This window comes from Sciurus carolinensis, chromosome X, assembly GCF_902686445.1.
Source record: "Sciurus carolinensis chromosome X, mSciCar1.2, whole genome shotgun sequence".
NCBI classification, from domain to species: Eukaryota; Metazoa; Chordata; class Mammalia; order Rodentia; family Sciuridae; genus Sciurus; species Sciurus carolinensis.
This window is the reverse complement of record NC_062232.1, coordinates 109,129,786-109,149,963: the sequence shown is the minus strand read 5'-3', so window position 1 is coordinate 109,149,963 and position 20,178 is coordinate 109,129,786. Positions and strand designations below refer to the sequence as shown.

The 20,178-nt window shown below is 48.8% G+C and overlaps 1 protein-coding gene across 5 annotated transcripts in view; it reads left to right on the top strand.

Annotated features, from left to right (window-relative positions):
- The window catches only part of Elf4 (E74 like ETS transcription factor 4), a 40,644-nt gene that overhangs the window by 5,896 nt on the left and 14,570 nt on the right, over positions 1–20,178 (top strand). The gene's annotated exons all lie outside the window — the stretch shown is intronic.

The window sequence follows — 20,178 nt, the reverse complement described above, 5'->3', positions numbered from 1 at the left end:
ACTGCACATGGACCACCCCGGAGCAGAGTACTCCACTCAGTCCCTTGGTTCCCGCCCATCAGGTTAGGGCAGCTAGGCCTTGGGGAATAGAGGGTGGGTAATTAGTCTTAACCTCCCAGATTCCTGATGATCTGATAACAAGGAGGCACTTAGTACATGTAGACTGAAGAGATAATTTGTCTTTCTCCCATAGTGCCCCCTGAGGATAACGGAGGCTAGTTCGGCTCTGCTGAGTCTGTGAGAATCCACGCACAGAAAACACCTGTCTCACTAGGTGACCACTTTCTTGGCACCATACTGATCCTAAACCCAGTTCTAGAGTGATAATGGCACACATGCACTTAGCCCCATAGCAGGTGGGAGCCAATGTGCCAACCAACCTGTGGCATTCACTATCTGTAGACTGGGCGGTGACACATCCCAAGGCTTGTCTATAGAAAGATAGTTCTTCTTCCCCAGCTGCTCTGGGGAAGGCTTCCTGGAAGCCAGAGAGAAGATGGCCTTTCAAAAGAGGAAAGAGGGACCATTAGCTGGGTTCTGCGGGCATTCCAGACTCTGTGAGACGATAACACTGGCATGGGAGTAAGCAAGAGATAAAGCGCCATAAGCCCATGACAATCAGCACACTCGATAAGTCCCAAGGTTCAGAATCAGACTCCGCTGGTTACACTGAGGAATGTGTTTTCTGAGAGAGCATAGGAATTCTTGCTGCTTTTGTCGTGACTGTTATTACAGAGTGCTATTACTTTGTAAAGTTGTCATGGTTATGTCATATAATAAAATCATGTAAGAAGGGTTGTTATGGTGGTGGTTGTTTTGTCCAACTGGGGTCTTTTTTCTTTCGTTTGATTTAATTTATTTATTCAGTGGTGCTGGGGATGGACCAGGGCCTCTTGCATGCTAGGCAGACACACTACCACTGGGCTACATTGCCAGCCCTTCTTTCTTTTAATTTAACAGCTTTATTGAAGTCATATTGACATACAATAAACTGCACATATTTCCAAGTGTACAATTTGATAATATTTGACATGTGTATATACCCGTGAAACCATCACCACAATCAGGACAGCGAACACATGCATCAGTCCTGGAAAGTTTCCCTGTGCCCTTTCAACTCCTTCTTCCCGTCCTGAGGCAGCCTTGGCTCTGCTTTCTGTCACTATAGATTACTCTGCATTTTCTAAAGTTTTATATAATTGGAATCATATAGTGTGTAGTCTTTTTTGTTCTGGCTTCTCTCACTCTGCATGTTTATTTTAAGATTCATTCCTCTTGTGTATATCAGTATTTCAGTCCTTTTTATTGCAAAGTAGCATTCCATTGTATGGCTAGAACATACATTGTTTATCCATTCATCAGCTGATGGACAGGTGGTGTTTTTTCCCCCAGTTTTTAGCTCTTAAAAACAAAGCTGCTATGAACATCTGTGTCCAAAGCTTTTTATGGTTGTATATTTTCTCTGCTCTTGGTTAAATACCTAGGAGTAGAAAAACTGGATCATACATTAGTGAAGAAGGTTCAACTTTCTAAGAAACTATCAAGTTGTTTTCCAAAGTGGCTGTACCATTTTACTTTCCCAACAGCAGGAGATCAAAGTTCCAAGTTGTTCTATTCTTCATCCTCACCAACACTGGGTATGGGTGGCCTTTTTATTTTTAGCCATTCTGATAAGTATGCAGGGGCTTTAATTTCCATTTCCCTAATGACTGATGATGTTGAACTTTTTTTGGTTTTCTTTTTTGTACTGGAGATTGAATCCAGGGGTGCCTTACTCCTGAACTACATCCTCGGCCATTTTTATTTAGACACAGGGTCTTGCTAAGTTGCTCAGGGTCTCATTAAGTTGCTGAGACTGGCCTCAAACCTGCAATCCTCCTGCCTTAGCCTCCTGAGTTGCTGGGAATATAGATGAACATTTTTTCATGTACTTATTTGTCATCCATTTATCTTTGGCAAAATGTCTGTTCAAATCTTTTGCCTTTTTATTTTTAAATTTTCAGACAGGGTATTAACTGGGTTGCCAAAAGCCTGTTCTTGAACTTCTGATCCTCCTGCCTCAGCTTCCCAAGTCACTGGGATTATAAGTAGCCACTTTTAAATTGAGTTGTTTGTTTTCTTGTAGTTGAGTTTCGAGAGTTCTTTATAGATTCTGGATGCAAGAACTTCATCAGATACATGCTTGGCAACAGCTTTCTCCTAGTCTGTAGCTTGTCTTTTCATTCTCTTTGCAGAAGTTTTTAATTTTGACAAAGTGCAACTAATCAATTTTTCCTTTCATGGATTGTGCTTTTAGTGTTGTATCTAAGAAATCCTTGCCTAGGCTTAAGTCACAAATATTTTGTCTTATGTTTTGTCCTGTAATTTTAGGCTTTACATTTTGGTCTGGTTTTTTTTTTTTTTTTTTTTTTTTTTTTTTTTTTTGTACTGGAGATTGAAACCAGGGGCAGTTAACCACTGAGCCACATCTCCGGTCCTTTTTATGTTTTATTTTGAGGCAGGATCTCCCTAACTTGCTTAGGGCCTCACTAAACTGCTGGCCTCCAACTTGAAATCCTCCTACCTTGGCCTTCCAAATCATAGGGATTACAGGCATGCACCATCACACCCAGCTTTGGTGATACATTTTGAGTTATTTTTTCCTGTATGGTAAAAGGTATGAATCCAAATTTTTAAATTTTTTTCTCTTTTTACATATAGATACCCAGTTATTCTAGCTTCATTGAAAAAACTATTGTCACTCTATTACTAATGTTTTGTGTAGGTGGATTTATTTCTGAAGTTCACCTTCTATTCTACGGAGTGATCTATTTGTTTATCTTTATGCCAATATCAACTCTTTTGATTACTGTAGTTTTATAATCATTCTTGGAGTCAGGTAGTCCTTCAGCTCTGTTTTTTTAATTATTATTATTATTATTATTATTTGTATTGGGGATAGAACCCAGGGATGCTTTACCACTGAGCCACATCCCCAGTCCTTCATATTTTTTTATTTTGAGACAGAATCTCTCTAACTTGCTTAGGGCCTCGCTAAGTTACTGAGGCTGGTCCTGAACTTGTGATCCTCCTACCTTTGCCTCCTGAGTTACTGGGGTTACAGGTTGTTGGGATTACAGGTTACAGGTGTGCACCATTACACCCAGCCCCAACTTTGTTTTTTCTCAAAGTTGATTTCGGCCTTTTTTTTTTTTTTTTTTGGTATCAGGGATTGAACCCAGGTACACTCAACCAGTGAACTGCAGTGCCAATCCTTTTTATTTATTTATTTTTGAGACAGAATCTTACTAAATTGCTTAGCACCTTGCTGAGTTGCTGGGGCTGGCTTTGAATACACGATCCTCCTGCTTCAGCGTCCTGAGCTGCTGGGATTATAGGCATGAACAAAAGACCTCTTAAAACAACTTGTCCTCACATAGTTCTCCTTACATCCCACTCTCTCAAATCATTTTAGCTCATAAACCTGATCCAGTATCATGAAGTTTTTCCTGAGAGTCTAGTGACTCAGAGTAGCACCCAATCATTCCAAGGTGGAAACACTTTTTTTTTTTTTTTTTTTTTTTTGCGGTGCTGGGGATTAGAACCCAGGGCCTTGTGCTTGTGAGGCAAGCACGCTACCAACTGAGCTATATCCCCAGCCCCAACACTATGGTTTTGTACAAAAGCGAATCCTTTGATGATGACCTGATCATCAACTGCCTTCCAATGCAACTTGGAATAAATGATTCTAGCTCACACATGTTGCTCCTAGCCGAGGCTTGAAGTAAGAGAGAAAAAAAAGATGAAATAGACCTTGATCCCATAGATATTACCATCCGTTGGGGAAAGGAGAGGTACATATGAAATAAAGAGCAGTTCAAGACCATGTGGGTTTAAGAGATCTTGCAATAAACTTAAGGGTTATGGGAGTTCAAAGAAGAGGGCTCCATGGATGTGGGCTGTAAGTTACCAGGGCATAATCAGCTCCATGAATTTGGTGGACTTGGTCAGGACCTTGCTGAATGGGCACTATTTGATTAGCCAAAAGGAGCAGCAAGGGTATGGCAGGCCTGAGAAACTCCGTGAAAGAGGCTGGAATGTTTCCCCAAGGGACCATGAGGAGACCACTGGGCTTGAAGCCCAGCTTGAGTTGGGAAATCATGGGAAACAGGGCTGAGTAGGTAGGGTGGAGTCACACTGTGAAGGACCTTTGGAAACTGAGCAGATGAGTTTGGACTCTATGGCTCCACAGAGTATGACTGGTGTGGTCACAGCCACAGATCTGAATGTGCGTCCTGGAGTAGAAGTTGGAACCAGTTCCGAGGCTGAGGGAGGAGTTAAGTGGAGGCAGGGCCAAGATTGGAACTTGATCTTCCCTGCTCCTAATCAAGTGGGCCTTCTATTGCACCAGGCCTAGGTTTTATTTTTATTTATTTTGGTACTGGGGATTTAACCCAGGGGGCATTTCACCACTGAGCTACATCCCCAGCCCTTTTTAAAAACTTTTTAATTTTGAGACAGGGTCTCACTAAGTTATTTAGGACCTCACTAAGTTGCTGAGGCTGGCCTCAAACTAGAGATCCTCCTGGCTCAACTTCCCCAGTCGCTGGGATTACAGGTATATGCCACCATGCCTGTCTTGGGCCTAGGTTTTACCTTTCCAAAGGACATTCACATCCACTCCCTGTATCTTTCTAACAGAGGCCACAGGCGTAGTGAGCTTTACTTACTCCCTCCTTGGGGAAGGATAGCTCATTCCGTGGCATATGGTGTGACTGGAGATAGCATCACCAAGAAGTACCTAGCTTTTCTACCTACTGGTTGGCCCCACCGCTTGTCCTGGAGCCCTGCCTTAGATCAAAACATGGTTGTGCTGTATAATCTTTCAAAATGAAAATGTGAGCTAAGGCCAGAGGATCACTCCATCCCGGGAGTTCAGGAGTTAGAGGCCAGCCTGGATAAGAGAATGAAATTCTGTCTCTTAAAAAAAAAAAGAAAGAAAGAAAAATGTGTTAAGGAGAGCGATGAAACCTTAACCCAATATCAGCTATTAACACATTAACACTAAATGGCTTTTGATTTTTCTGAAAGTTAGGCAGTCCTGTTCCTGGGGAGGAGATGAGATAGTGGCCTGAAAGTTTTGATAGAGTGAGGAATTGTGGAGCCTGACAGCACTAGGTTCAGTAAGCCTACAAGGATCTCTGGATAACATGAAATCCCCAGTGGTGGGGCCTGAGGCTAAGGCTGTGAGAGCCATGTGACATGGCATGCCTGTGGTTTACATCGCCCATTAATGGCAAAATTGCCTTAACAGAGTTTTCCTAAACTTTCCCACCCAAGTGCCCCAAACTTCTGAATTGTGTTCTAGGACCTAGAAGAACATAGTGTCATCACATTTCTTTGAAGTATAGCATTCTGTCTTAAGTGTGAGTGTTGCAATCTACTGTCCCAAATATATTTCATTTTTTATTATGTATTTATTTTGGTACCAGGGACTAAACCCAGGGGCGCTTAACCACTGGGCCACATCCCGAACCTGTTTTTATTTTTTATTTTGAGACAGGGTCTTGCTAAGTTGTTTGGGGCCCTCACTAAGTTGCTGAGACTGGTTTTCAACTTGCAGTACTCCTGCCTCAGCCTCCTGAGTTGCTGGGTTACAGCTGTGCACCACCACGTCTGGCCTCAAATATATGTTACATGATTTGTCAGTGAACATAATGGAAGCACCATTATGGTGGGTTTGGACTGTCACTTTGATCCCTGGGCTGGGGTTTGGTCAAATTTAGCAAGCAGGCCCTGTCCCTGTGAATCTGCATACAGGCACATCAGGTCTTGAACTTCAGGATTTTTGCCCAAGTGTTAGAAGGGAAATGCATCATCTGCAGCATCTTCATTTGCCTGGCATTCCCAGCCCTGTCTCCCTCTTTAGTTCAAACATATTTGAGAGAAAATTCTAGCCCCTTATGTTCTGGGAGAGACTTTTTATTAGTTCTTTTTTTTTAAATCTTTGTTTTATTTATCCATTTATTTTTACATGGTGCCGAGGATCGAACCCAGTGCCTCAGCTGTGTGAAGCAAGTGCTCTACCACTGAGCAACAACCCCAGCCTCTGGGAGAGAGTCTTTTGACTTACTCAGTGGTTAACTCTGGCCTCATCCCAGCATTTGGGCGGGTGAGCAGATCCCCAGGTTGGGATAGAGAGTTTGGGACCTATGAAGCTCTGAAATCTGGGTGTGGATTGGACCAAGATTGTGCCTGAGGATTTCTTAGTCTTACCTTGTCCATCACATTCAGCACGCAGTCCCACACTCAACCCTCCCTTTAGCCTAGAGTTTATTAGTGCTCTTCAGTTTGAAAAATCTGCCTGGACCATCAGAACCTTCTAGCCATGTGCTGTTCTCACTCATGTCTTGATGACTAAGGACAGAAGGGCCAGCAACGCACTCTGGGCCAAGGTTAGCCTCTTCAGCAACCTGGGCATCTCCTTCCTGTCTCTAGCCTGCAGATAGAGAAGATGACAATTTAAAAAGAACACATGCCCTCTCCAGCTTGGGCAAGCTGGATAAAGCACTATGAATATTCTGCTTTCTCTCTGGCAGGCAGGGCCCCAGGCACTGAGGGCCGGTGCCAAGCAGCAGGCTTTGGTCCACACCCCCTGCCTGCCAGGGGGCTCCGGGCTGCGGGTGCCTATAGTGACGAAAGTGCAGGTAGGGCCCTGAGCAGGCTGTCTAGGCTGAGCGGGGCGGGGCGCCTGCTGGGTGAGGCCCAGATTCCCCAGGCTGATAAGGCAGCCTGTAAACACCCAGCAAGGGGAGGGGGCAGAGGGCAGGCGACCAGATGGTAGGAGAGGGGGGAAACCGGAGCCCAGGCCTAGCTGCAGGAAGTGGGGCTTGATGTGGAAACATCCTGTCCAGCGGGGGCTAGACCAGCGGCCATCAGCGATCACTCCCTCCACCATGAAGGCAAGCTCAGCACAAGGTGGGGCTGTCTGCCTGGGCACCAGGCCAAGAACCTGGTTCCTGACATCTCAGAAGGACACGGTCAATGGGTCTCTGTTATGGGTTGCTGTACCACCTAGCACTGTCAGGGGGAAAGGGAAAATCAGAAGCAAGCTCCCCCCCATGGAGAGACTCCTCAGAAGAACTGTCCGAGAGAATTTCACTGTCATCACTGTGAGTGAGGAGCATCGATTGGAACACAGAATTGTGTCAATTGTGTCAAAGGAGTCCTGCAGCCCTCGGAGAAGAGCACATGGTGGATGCTCCATTCTGCTCTGCTTCCGGTGCCTTCTAATTAGAACCTCAGAGGGTCAGAGCTGGCAGAGCCTCTAGCAAAGGATCACCAACTCATCTGCTGCACTTTATGAATGGGGAAACTGGGATCCAGAGAGAGGCAAGGACTCAGCCCTCCAATGGCAGACCTGAAATTCAAGCCACTGCTCTGGAGGGTTTCCCACCACTCTCCCTGATGCAGGAGGTCCCGTCCCCCTTCCCTCCCCCTCCCATGGACACACTCACTGAACCTGCACTTAAACGTTTGCTTAGGGCTACAGGGGAGCTGGCAGGAGGAAGGTGCCTCAGGGTCATATATAAAATGTCCTCAACTTGCCTGTGGCCTTAGACGATTCTCTGGGCCTCATTTTTTTTAGTTTATTTATTTATTTTTTTGGTACCAAGGATTGAACCAAGGAGTGCTTAACCACTGAGCCACATCTCTAGCCCTTTTTATTTTTGATTTTGAAAGAAGACCTCCCTAAGTTGCTGAGACTGGCTTTGAGCTTGCAATCCTCCTGCCCCAGCCTCCTGAATTGCTGGAATTACAGGTGTGTACCACTGTGCCTGATGGGCCTTAGTTTTAAAAAATAGCTTTCAGGAGCATGTGAAACGGGGCTCTGGCCAGGCACAGTGGCGCATGCCTGTAATCCCAGCAACTCGGGAGGCTGAGACAGGAGGAGCATTACTTTGAGCACAGTCTGGGTAACATAGCCAGATCCTGTCTCAAAATAAAAAAGACTGGAGGTATAGCTCAATGCTTGCCTAGAATTTCCAAGGCCTTGGCTCAATCCCCAGTACTGGGAGAAATGAATCCCCCCAAAACAAATAAAACCTGGCTTTATTAAAAGAATAGGGTGGACCCTGTGATCAATCCCCTGACCGTGGGCCTGGCACATATGAGATACTCAGGGCTGGCTTTCCATAAATATTTGAATAAACATGTGAACCAACACCCCAAGATAAGACCAAGACTTACATTATGTGCAAGTGGCTAGCAACTGTATATTTATGGGGCAGGGACTATGCCATAGCTACTCCAGATATAGAGCCTGGAACTTTCTGGAAACAATAGGTCCCTGGAGTACAGGAGTAGAGTTAGCCTCCACATCAGCAGAGCTGGAAGCTGTCCTCCACAGCTGACCGTGGAATCAAATTGTCACCATTTTGGTTCAGAGTTGAGCCAGGAAGTTAGGATCCGCTTATGAGGCTGAGCTGTGCCGGAGCTTGAGACCTCGAGGGGCATGGAATCTGGGCTGAGAAACTTCTGTTGAAGAGGCCTCACAGGGGCCCTGAGCCTTCGAATTTGAATGTCCTGAGCAAGCCTTGTGCTAGTGATCCCAGCAGATGGTCTCCAGCACGGGCAGAGGGGAAAGCAAGGACTTTGAGATCAAGGTCACCAAACCTGGGTTTGAGTTCTGCCTCCATTCCTGACAGGCTGTGTGACCTTGGTCATGTTGCCTAATCTCTTCTGAGCGTTCCTTCTGCTGTTTTTAAAATGGAACTGTTAAAACACAATTATTGCCAAAATAGATTTTGCTGAAAACATAGTTCACAGAGTATGTAGTTGTTGGAAATAAACCTGGGTTCAAACTCCAGTTCTGCCACTTGCTAGCTACTTTATAAGAATGAAAGGAGAAGGCGGGGTGTGCTGGTGCATATGCGTAATCACAGAAACGCGGGAGGCTGAAGCAGGGGGATTGCAAGTTGAAGGTCGGCCTCAGCAATTTCACAAGACCCTGTCTCAAAGTAAAAAGTAAAAAGGACTAGGGATGTGGCTTAGAGCACCCATAGATTCAATCTCCACTTCTTTAAAAAACAAAAAAAGAATGGAGAGCAGGGTATAGTGATGCACACCTGTAATTCCCTGTAATCCCAGCTACGTAGGAGGCTGAGGCAGGAGGATGGCAGGTTTGATGCCAGCCTGGGCAACTTAGCAAGACCTTGTCTGAAAAATGTTTTCTAAAGCGGGGACCTGGGGATGTAGCTCAGTGGTAAAGTAACCCTGGGTTCAATCCCCAGTACGGAAAAAAAAAAAAAAAGAAAAGAAAGAATGAAAGGAAATAGTGTCTATAGGGCATAATGCCAACCCCACAGCCTGTACCCCAGAACTATAAATCCCTGCCACCTTCCCTGAGCCTCATCCTGTCACCCTGTTTGGTTCCCTTCCCCAGAAGCAGAGGGAGCAACTTGAAGGGCTATCAGATGGTGCACGAGAAAATCCTGTCCACGTTTAAACAAGAACCCAAAGCCCTCTGCCCCTCCTCTGACAGGCCATGGCTGAGGCCACAGTGGCCACACCCACCGCCCTGGGCCCAGCATTCACTCTGGTGCCAACCCTGCAAGTGTTCACCCTGTGCTGACACCAACCTCAAGTGTTTCCACCCCTCCGCCCAAGCTCAATGTGCTATCCAAACACGTGCCTGCAACTTTGAGTCGGCTTGTAACCAAACCCCAGCCCTGGGTTTACACTGATGATGTAGGGAGGGGCTGGCAAGAGCCCAGGTGCACATCCAGATGTTGTCTCTGAGGCTTCCTTGGTATCCCACATACCAGCTGTGAAACAGTATTCACTCCACTTTGCTGGGGTGGAGAAGTAGGCCCTCCCTTCAGGGACAATGAGGCCCTATCCTGTGTGTGGGGGGGGCGCTGGCTTCTTTTGGCGCATGGAGACTAAAAACAGGGATCTTGCTCTCCTGACAGGAGGTCGGCTGGGCAAGGCCCTTGGCCAAACTTACAAGAAGACAACCCTTCCAGAGCCAAGCGGGTATCAGGATCATTTCCTCATGCATTTTTTGCTGGCCCATCCAGAACCAGCACATTTCTCTCTCTGCAGCTTACACCTCATGGAACACTATCACCATGGGGGGACTAAGGTGGGACTAAGGTGGTTGTGCTCATCTATTGCTAGGCTCTCATCTCAGGCATCAAGGCTTCTAGAACCATCATCATGCACTTTTGGCCTATCCCCAGGAGGACTGGCAACTGGGCAGAGGTCCAGGACCTTAGGCTACTATTGCTCTTCTGACCCATGGCCTTCAGAAGGTCTCACTGAGCAGGTGACATGTCTTCAGGATCCCTCTCAGGCACCCAGCCCTACTAGTAAGAGCCCCACCTTGCAAGGGCACCTGGGAGGTACTTAAGTGTAAGTCACCACGCCAAATCAGCAGCCACTACAGAATGTGAGAGTCCCCTGCTCCTTTACCCAGAAAGGCCACAACCCTTGACCCACATGTGACTAGTACTTTGCTCTCCATTGTTGTCTTTCTCCATAGGTGCTAGGGACAAATCCCCCACAAAATAATGACATTGATTTCAGTGTCACCTGCCCATCTGAATTAACCCCTCATTCTTGGCCTGCTTTCCTCAGACTTTCTTGCTTCAACCTGTCCATCCGAAGCTACTCTGGACTAGTCTCTACTAGGCATTGGTCTTTATCCACTTCTTCAAGGTCAAGCCCACTGTGCTAATTCCCAAAGGCCATAGTGGCAGGAGGGTGTGTGTGGAGATGACCCCTGTCTGTCTCCCTCCCAGGTAATACATCCTATTGCCTCACAGATGCAGGCTGGTGGAGTTACTGCTGGGGTGTCCCCTTGCGTAGACAGCTGTCTCTTCAGCCTTCCTGTGAGGGATCCTCCCCTCTGTGCACTCTCTGACCGTGTGGGGCAGGGGTGGGGCTGGGAGGGCCAGCAGGTCCTGAAGGGGAAACTGGGACAGGAAGTGGCAGAGAAGGGCTACTTCCTCTAGCAGAGCAGGGGTGCAGTGAGAGCAGGCCCTGTCTCCTGCCCCCTTGCCTATCTGCTGTGGGTCCCGGGAGGTTGACAGGAGGTGAGAGTCCTTTCCCTGCCTCCCTTCTCTCCCCAAATGGAGGCTTTCAGTCTACCGGACTGGATGGGAGGGGAGGGCTCTTTCAGAGGGGCCATAAGGAGAGGAATTCAGAGAGCAGGGGGACAGGTCATCAGAAGGGAAGGGCAGGGCGGGGCAGGTGAGTGTGGAGTAAAGGAGGTCCCCAAAAGGGCAGTGGAAAACTGCAGCTGGGCAAAGGAACCTTCTGTAAGTTCCTGTTCCAGGAGTAGAGACTAAATGATCAGGACAAGGCCTTCTCAAAACAGGTCAGATGAGTGACTCTAGATCACAGAGTGAGAATGGGCCTCAGATCATGCAGCCCAACCCCCTCATTGTGCAAATGAAGAAAGCAAGGCACACAAAGCAGAAGTGACTTGCTCAGTTCACGTCGTAGGCAGAGCCAGGGCCAGATGTCAGGGCTCCTAATCCTGGACTTGGGCTCTCTTTCCAGTGAGAACCTGCTGAGTTCATATTTAGTGTTCCACACCTCCTTCCCCCAGGCACCTCAGTCTCCAGGGCTTTGTGACATTCTTCTCAGAAATAAACTTGAATTTATTCACACTGAAGGGGAGCAAGGCCTTCAGTCAAGAGATCAGCAAAGTTGTTTTTTTTCTTTTGTACCAGGGATTGAACCCAGGGGTGCTTTACCACTAAGCCACATCCTTGGCCCTTGTATTTATTTATTTAATCTTTATTTCGAGACAGGGTATTACTAAGTTGTTGAGGCTGGCCTTGAACTTGTGATTCTCCTGCCTCAGCCTCCTGAGGACTACAGACATGTGCTACCACACCCCCACAGCAAAGTTTTCTGTAAAACACAAGACAGTAATTATTTTAAACTTTGTGGCTCATGCAAGTAGCCTGTCACAACTACAGATAAGGCAAAAGCAGCCATAGACAATACATAAGCAAATGTGTATACCTGTGTGCCAATAAAACTTTATTGATAGGTACTGAAATTTGAATTCCATATCATTTTTATGTTCCATGAAATATGCTTATTTTGATTTCCTCCTAATCATTTAAAACATGAAAAAACAAAAGCCATTCTTAGCCCATGGACTATATAAAAACAGACAGTGGGTCAGATCTGGCACATGGGCCGCAATTTGTCAACCCCTGCTTGGGTCTAAGTCAAGGAGTCAGGAGGAGGAGGAAAGAGTAGACCAGGTGGGGAGGAAGTAGGTAAGGCTTTGCAAAGGTGACATTTGCTTCAAATCTTGGATGGGTGGAAATTGGACCCACAGACACTGGGGAGGGGCATACCAGGCCTAAGGGACAGTATGAACTAAGGCATGGAGCGGGGGAAGTCACTGTGAAAGTTAAATGTGTTCTGCACATGTGTGACCTCATTGTTATTTGCCAGCCCTGAAATCTTTGGCCACTGTCCCTTCTTTTTTTAAAATATTTTTTTAGTTGTAGATGGACACGATACCTTTATTTTATTTATTTATTTTTATGTGGTGCTGAGGATCAAACCCAGTGCCTCAGAGTGCTAGGCAAGCCCTCTACCACTGAGCCACAGCACCAGCCCCCACAACCCCTCCTCTGTCCCTTCTTGCCAGAGGAAAGGGTTGGCTTTGTTGAGGATGCTGAGAGACAATGAGGAGGGCAGGAAGCCATGGGAGTCATGGTGACAAACTGTGTGACCTTGAACAAGTCACTTCCCCTCCCTAGGGGACTCAGTATGGAAGTTGGATAAAAAGAGGGGTGGATGTGGTGCTCCTTCAGGCCCCTTTTAACTTTGATATCCTGGGACTCTGGTGCGAGGAGAGGCTTCACTAGTGTAGTGAGAGAGAAGGAAGAACTCAGCCAGGCGGGTTCTCAAGGCTGAAGTTCCCTTCCCCCGGTCTGGCCAGGCGCTGATAGGCTGCTTCCTACCTCATCCTTTCTGGCCACCCCCACCTTCTGTGTGGGGACTCTGGAGCACTGGTCTCACACCTGGAGTACTGTCCTTTTCTTTGGCTGGCCTGGGAAGTGGTCAGGAGGGGAAGAGTGCATTTGGAAGGGGCACCCAGTGACAGGCACACAGTGATCCCACCATGGTCCCTTTGGGCAGTCCAGAACTGAGCAAGGTGCTCTGCCTCAGTTTCTAGGACACACTCTGGCAGGGGTCCTGACAAACATTGTCCCTTCAATATTAAAGTTATCTGACTTACCTATTGGTGCCTAGTCACAGATTACCCCAGCTTCTAAAAAAAAACCAAAAACCCACTAATGAATTTATTTAGTCTCTGGTCAGTGTTTCTATTCCTCCCTCCCCTAACAATGGAACCCAGCAGGACTTCCTGGGGGCTGGGGTGAAGTGTGCCATTCAAAGCCACCATCCATTCAGCACATGTAACTCTATGCCACTGTGTTGTATTGTACCCACTTTGCCAGGCCAAGCTGGTTTGTGTGGCCACTGAACTCTTGTCTAGGCCCCTCCTGCCCTGCAGCCCCAACCCCAGACAAGATGGAGGCTGCCTAGGTCCTCTTTTCCACCCACTAATCCTGGGTTTTTCAAGATAATCCCAGCTAATCCCCACTTCAACATGTTCAAGATGAACTGTTTGTCCTGCCCTATGTCCTGCTCCAGTCACTCCACATCTTTTTAACATTTTTCCAGAAAGAATAAGCTAAGCATCTTGGGAGTCTGTAGCTACTATATTACCCTGTAGTCTACTACATTTTTCCTTTGGAGTGGCTCTGGGATTCACCTCCTGGGTTCCAGCTGCCCCATCTGGTCTCTCTCTGTCTCCTATACTCATGGACCCACTCTCATACCCAGATTGAATTGCTTTTTCTGAAGAATTGATTTTGGCCTGGCACGGGGGCACACGCCTATAATCCCAGTGGCTCAGGAGGCTGAAGCAGGAGGATCACAAGTTCAAAGTCAGCCTCAACAACTTAGCAAGGCCTTAGGCAACTTAGTGAGACACTGTCTCAAAATAAAATATAAGGGCTGGGGTTGTGACTCAGTGGTAGACACTTGCCTAGCACATGTGAGGCACTGGGTTTGATCCTCAGCACCACATAAAAAAAATAAAGGTGTCCATCTACAACTAGAAAATTTTTTAAAATAGTAATAAAAATAGAAAGGGCTGGGGATGTGGCTCAGTGGTTAAGCATCCCTGGGTCCAATCCCTGGTATGAAAAAAATAAAAAGAATTGCCCCTCCCTTGCTCAAGAATCAGCAATAATTCCCAGTTGTTCTCCATATTAGGTCCCAATTCTACTGTTGGATGGATCTAGATCCTATCCATTTATCCAACACCCCAACCAATCTTCTCTCATATTCAAACTTTCTCTACCATGCATTGTATTTCATTTATCTTTTTTTTAAACTGTTTCTTTCTGTGTTGCCCAGGCTGGTTTTGAACCTCTGGGCTCAATCAGTCTTCCTGCTTCAGCCTCCCAAGTAGCTGCAGGTGCCTTGCTGCACCAGGCATTTTATAGCCCTTGGTTCCTCAGCCTTGGTTTTATCCAACTATCTCCATCTCCTTTTTTTCCTCTTTGTCTAAGGAAAGACCTGCTGAATACTAAATGAGCAGAGCAACCAAGGCCCCAAAGTCACAAATCAGACCAGGAAATTGAAAAACATGTTCAGGACAGAACAGGGAGTTTTGTCTGCATCAACACATTAGCCCTTTGCCACAGCCCCTTGAGTAAGGCAGGATATCCCTGTTTTTGCAGAGGAGAAAATGACCTGCCTTTGTCCCAAGGCAGAGCTGGCTCTTCTGGCTGGAAAGCCTGTGTTCTTAGGGTCTGCAGGTCTTCCACGGGCCCCTCCTAGGCTGTAGCTGGCAACCCACCATACTGGGAGTTAGTAACTGCACCCTCAGTGTTCCTCTGCCTCTTCCTCATCCCTGAAGCACAGAAGATGAGGATATGGTGGCTGGCAGGCACCTCCAGGGGGTGCTTATTTGGCTTTCTCAGGGCAACTGAGGAAATTGGTTCCCTTTGTCAGTAACCCTCCCCCTCCCTTTCCTCTCCTACTGGGGCTTCTGTAGTGCTCTTCTTGCTACATAACCACAACCCAAAGGGCTGGGCGGGAGTGACATGGAGTGGGGGAGGGGGCAGGGGACAGAGCACTGCATCCTGCAGGGCCCCCAACCCACACAAGGAGTCAGTCCCTTCTCAACCAACAACTGGAACCCTTCAACTCCACCCTGTCTTTCTGGAGCTAAGGGGGACAGCAGGGAGTGTCACCCCCCACACACCTTGTTTCTGGGAGGTCACCTGAAACCTCATCCTCCGGATGAGTGCTTTTCAATTTTCAAAGTTCTTTCCCACCATCCTCTCCATTCACCTCAGACTCTCTGGCAAGCACTTGCTGAACCCTGATTACCCTCAGTCCTCACTCCCTTGGAGGATGATAGAAGCCATGGTCCAGAAAAATGGCCACTTTTCCAGGGTCGCACAGCTTATAGGGATGCAGCCAGGAGAAATCTTGCCTCCTGTTCCCTGCCCCTGCCTGGATGGTGCTGCTGCACCCTGGGTGGCCATGGGTCTCCTGGAGAATGAGCAAAGAACATCTTTTGCCTGGGGCCTGCCATTTCCTGCAGCCCTAGTCTCCTGGGCAGGTTGGGGCCTTGGAAGGCAGGACCAAGAGGAGAGCTTCGGAAGGGTGAAGGAGGCAGGTGGGGATGAGCTCTGGGCCCACCAGATGGTGAGGACCCACCTCATCATTGGAGTTATGACAAACCTACGTTGGAATCAGGCAGTGGCAGAAGGGCAAAGTAGGAAACCGGGTTTCTTGTAAATAAGCGCAGAGAAACCCCAACCAACAGTGCTTGCAAAACCTTTTATTTTTTCCCTCCCTTTTCCTGATTTCATCTCAAATGCAGTGGGTGGTGAAAAGAAAGGAATTGAGGAGAAGGGACTGACAAAATAGCCGTGGCCACAGCCCCTTAACTGGGCACTTGCTCAAGAAAGGGATTAGCTGGTTGGTTGGAGCCCAGTCCTAACTGGGCCAGCGTTGTGGGTTTGAGTCCTGTGGATGGCTTAATTCTGCTCTGTGCAGGACTACAGACTGGATCTCTGACTCTGGTCCTGTGGCTCTTAAATACATGCCACTGGTCACATGGTGCAGCAGGCACATTCACTGCTTGATGACTATTAGCTGGAGGAGGGGCTGTTTTTAAGGAGAGGGTACAGCTGTTCCTGGGGTAGTTTCCATTTTGTTTGTGGTTGTGGGGGAGGGGTGTTGAGGGAGTGGGAAATGGCATGAAGGAAATTGTCACTTCCTTTCCAGAGAATTCCAGAAAGGTTTCATGGAGGACGAGGTATTTCAGGAGTGAGAGTTGGCTCAGAGGGGACAAGGAACTGGAGAAGGAGAATTGTGTTGTGTGGCCCTGCTGACCATCTGGCCCCCATGTTTTCTGGCATGTGAGAAAATGCCACGGGTGTTGCAGCAGTTCTGTGAGAGCCATTGGCTCAGCTCAACGGGTGTAGATTTAAACTCACTCCATGGAGACTGTGGACGTGGCTTTCACATCGGGGCTGTTTCCTGTAGGGGAGGCCCAGATGGGTAGGCGCTGGACACTGCTTGATATGTTCCAGTGACAGCCCCAGGAAGGGTCTGTACCTCTGCAGGAGGCCCAGTTGTGGTGATGCAGAAGCAGCTCTCACCACTTCTATTTTGTTTTGGTTTTGAAATGCAGTCAGAACCACAGAGAGCTAGAGGTGCATTTGCTAGCTGGGGACATAGAGGTGCTATGCCCGTTTGCTCTTTCCTGCCCTATACACTCAGCAGCTTCCAGGGGTCAGAGAGTCTCACAAAGACTTCACTTTCAGTCCGAATAAGACAGACCATGGGAGTGGACTTTGACTGGAGCCAGCTGGGAGCTGTGCAATGGTGGGGCATGGTGGGGCATGGTGGCGGGGATTCACCACCAGTTACTAAGGGTTCCCTGGTACTTCAGTTCCCTGTCTGTACGCTTCCCAACCCCCAACTTGTCAGCAAAGCAATGTCTAGCACTGTAGGTCACAGAAGCTGTATCCCAGGCAGAGGGCTCCTGGAAGGACCCTGGAGAGAGGTGCCCCTGGTGTGGGCCTCTCCCAGCCTCCAGCAGGGCGGGCCTTCTGTGGTGGTGGCTTTTTTGGTTTCAGGTTCCTGGGAGAGGGAGGTTATTTTGAGGGACTGGGGGAGAGTGAGTGAACATGCAAATGTGCCTCTCTCCACCTCTCACTTTCAAATCCTCAAACATCTGAAGGGGGAGGGGGAAACATTCTGGACTGGAAGGTTCCATGGAGGGGGCGGGTTTCTTACTTATGGCCAAGAGAGTAGGACAGCTGCTTCTTTCCCCTACATCCCTTGGACTTAGCTTCAGGCCCCAGGGCAGAAGGAGACCACAAAGATCCATCTCCCAAGACCTCACAATCCTGGGCCACTAGAACCTGCACCAGTGAAGTCCCAAATTTAGATACTTAAACATGAGGGCACACAAAGAATGTCACTGAAATCTCTTTTACTTCGAATCTCTACTCTTTGCATCGATGGCCAAGAGTTCCAGCCAATCCGGTGCCATGCTCTGGCTGCCTCTGCCACCCAGCAGAGTGGACCACTGTTGGGGGCTTGCCCCAGGGATCCATGGGTCCCATACCTATTCTGAGGCTGTTCTCCTGGGAAGCGCAGAGTAACGGTGACCCCTTAGCCAGCAGAACCCAGCCCTCCCCCATCTTCACAAGACCACAACTTGTTTGAGCCAGACATAGCGTGGGCTTGTCATTCTCACAAAGGTAGTTGAGGCCACTGGCCCCCCAGAGGAGGAAGAACAGAGCTTGTGGCTTTACCGCCCAGACCAGGGCAGCTCTTTGACATACTGACACTCTCACGAACAAGTCCCGTACTTGGGACACACGCACACACCCTGCACGTGTGTATACCTGTGGTGCAAACAGTAGTGTAGCCATGTAACTAACAATGCAAACAAAATATACTGATGTCACCTCAGTGTTTGTACATTTGTCCCATTCTCTTGTAAGACAAAAGTACATGGTACCCACTGGTGCTCAGTGTACGCAGTTACACAGAAAGCACACCTCACAGATGCCAACTGCCCAGTCCCATTGGCTCATCATTTTTTTCTTTCTTTTGTTCCCTCACTCCTGCGTTCATTCCACAAACACAAATTGAGTGTCTGCTCCTTGCCAGGCACAGGGCAGGATGCTGAGCTTTCCTCCATGACTGGCAAATGCAGTCACCCCTGCAGTCACCCCTGCCTGCAAGGCAGCCAGTGTCCGATGGGGGAGGTAAGGAAGGTGCATGCATAAGTTCCCCGGGCAGACGGCACAAGGCAATGAACTTGCAAAAATGAAATTCTGGTCTGCAAAGAGAAGTCAGAGACAAGCCAACCTGGAAGGTAGGGCCACAGCAGAATGACCTTTGGGGAGGGGCAGACGGAGGAGTTTCGTGTTTAGACAAAGTGGGATTAGGTGAAAGTGATCACCTTTCATTTGATTAGTATGAGAATGTTTCCTGGGGGCAGACAGACAGGCCTGTGGGAGGGTGGGGAGCTGCGGAATGCAGGCCTTGGGGCGCTTAGGCTAAGGGGAGACAGACCTTCCAAGCATAAATGGCCCTGTGAGGCCTTGTAGGCCACAGGAGACCTGGTCACATGCAGGGCCAGGTGGGGGTGGGGCAGGGTGGGAGGGTGGAACCAGGACAAGACCCTGGTTTTTAGGTGCCTCTCTGGGTCCCTCTGGGGGTGGACCTCTCAGGGCTGTCTCTCGTCCATCCAAAGGGAAACAGAGACCTGACAGGTTGTAATGAGCTGAGTGACTTCTTGGGCTTTTTATTGGGGTGGTGGAAAGGTGTGGGGGCGGGGAGAGGGCGGGGCCAGCCCTGTGGGCTAACAGAAAGGAAGTGGGAGAGGCCTGGGTGTCTCCTGCAAGGGAGAGCGGTCATCAGGGAGGTCACCGTGGTCCCCCTCCCTTTCCTCCCCCTTGCCCCTCTGAAGTTCCTCATTTCTTTCCAAGCCAGGACAAGGTTTTGCCACCCTGGCACTGCCCAGGGAGTGTCAAGGAGGTGGGGTTAAGAGTGTCACTCTGACGATAGTGCACAGACACAATTCTCCAGGTACTATAATCAGGCTGTTCGGACACACTCACACAGTAAAACGTCACCCACTCCATATGAGACACAAAGACATGCCACCTGGATGTACAGACGCCCCAGTGTTCAGGGACAGAGGAGCAGCAGAGCGACCTGGCAGGAGGGAGTTTGTGGGGGGTGGGGAGAGGGCTTTGGAAGGTGGCCATGGGTGTGACCCAGCGTGGAGGAGCTGCAAGGGCGCTGACAGTGAGGAGTGGAGGCAGGGGAAGTGGCCTAGATGCCATGTGAGCACGGGGACATTCGGGTGAGGAGAGATGTGTGTGGGCTGCAGCAGACAGAGAAGATTTCCTGGAAAAGGGGCCTGAGCCGGCCCTGGGGGCTGGGGAAGATTCTGCTGGCCCCTCCCCCCAGCCAGGGCTCTCCTCACAAGTTCCCAGGGTGACAGTTCAGTCTTGAAACTGAAAGCAAAGCTGAACCAAGAACACAAACCCACACATAGCACAGAGGCCACCCTCTCTGGCTGGCGGGGGAGGGGCACGGGTGCTGACAAGCACGCAAGGCATGTGGCCCACCTGTCCCTGTGTCTCCAGGCTCTGGAGGCGCAGCTAGGTGTGAGAGTCTTCTCCCCGAGAGCAGGGTTAGGCCACCGCTAGCCTTGACACCACAGAACCCCTCACAGTGAGACATTTCTTCCTCTGTAGAATGCCCCTCAGAGCTAAGTGGCCTGCACTTCCAAGGTAAACTGAGCCTCAGGAACACCCTGCACATCCCCATGTGCCCTCACACCCCTCACCATTCTTTCCCAAACCAAGGGAGTTACAGGGATCCTTCACACTTCTGCCCTAGTTGTACAGAGGGACAGATGCTGGTGACACTGACAGGCACTGAGGCTCAGTCGTTTCCTGCAGGAAACAATTCAGTTGGCTTTCTCTTTTTCCTTCTTTCTTTACCTGCCTCCTTTCCTCTTCCCCTTTCCTGCCTCCCCCTCTCTCTCAACTGTCCCTCTACCGGTGGCCTGCGCTGGCATAACAGGGTCCCAGCCAC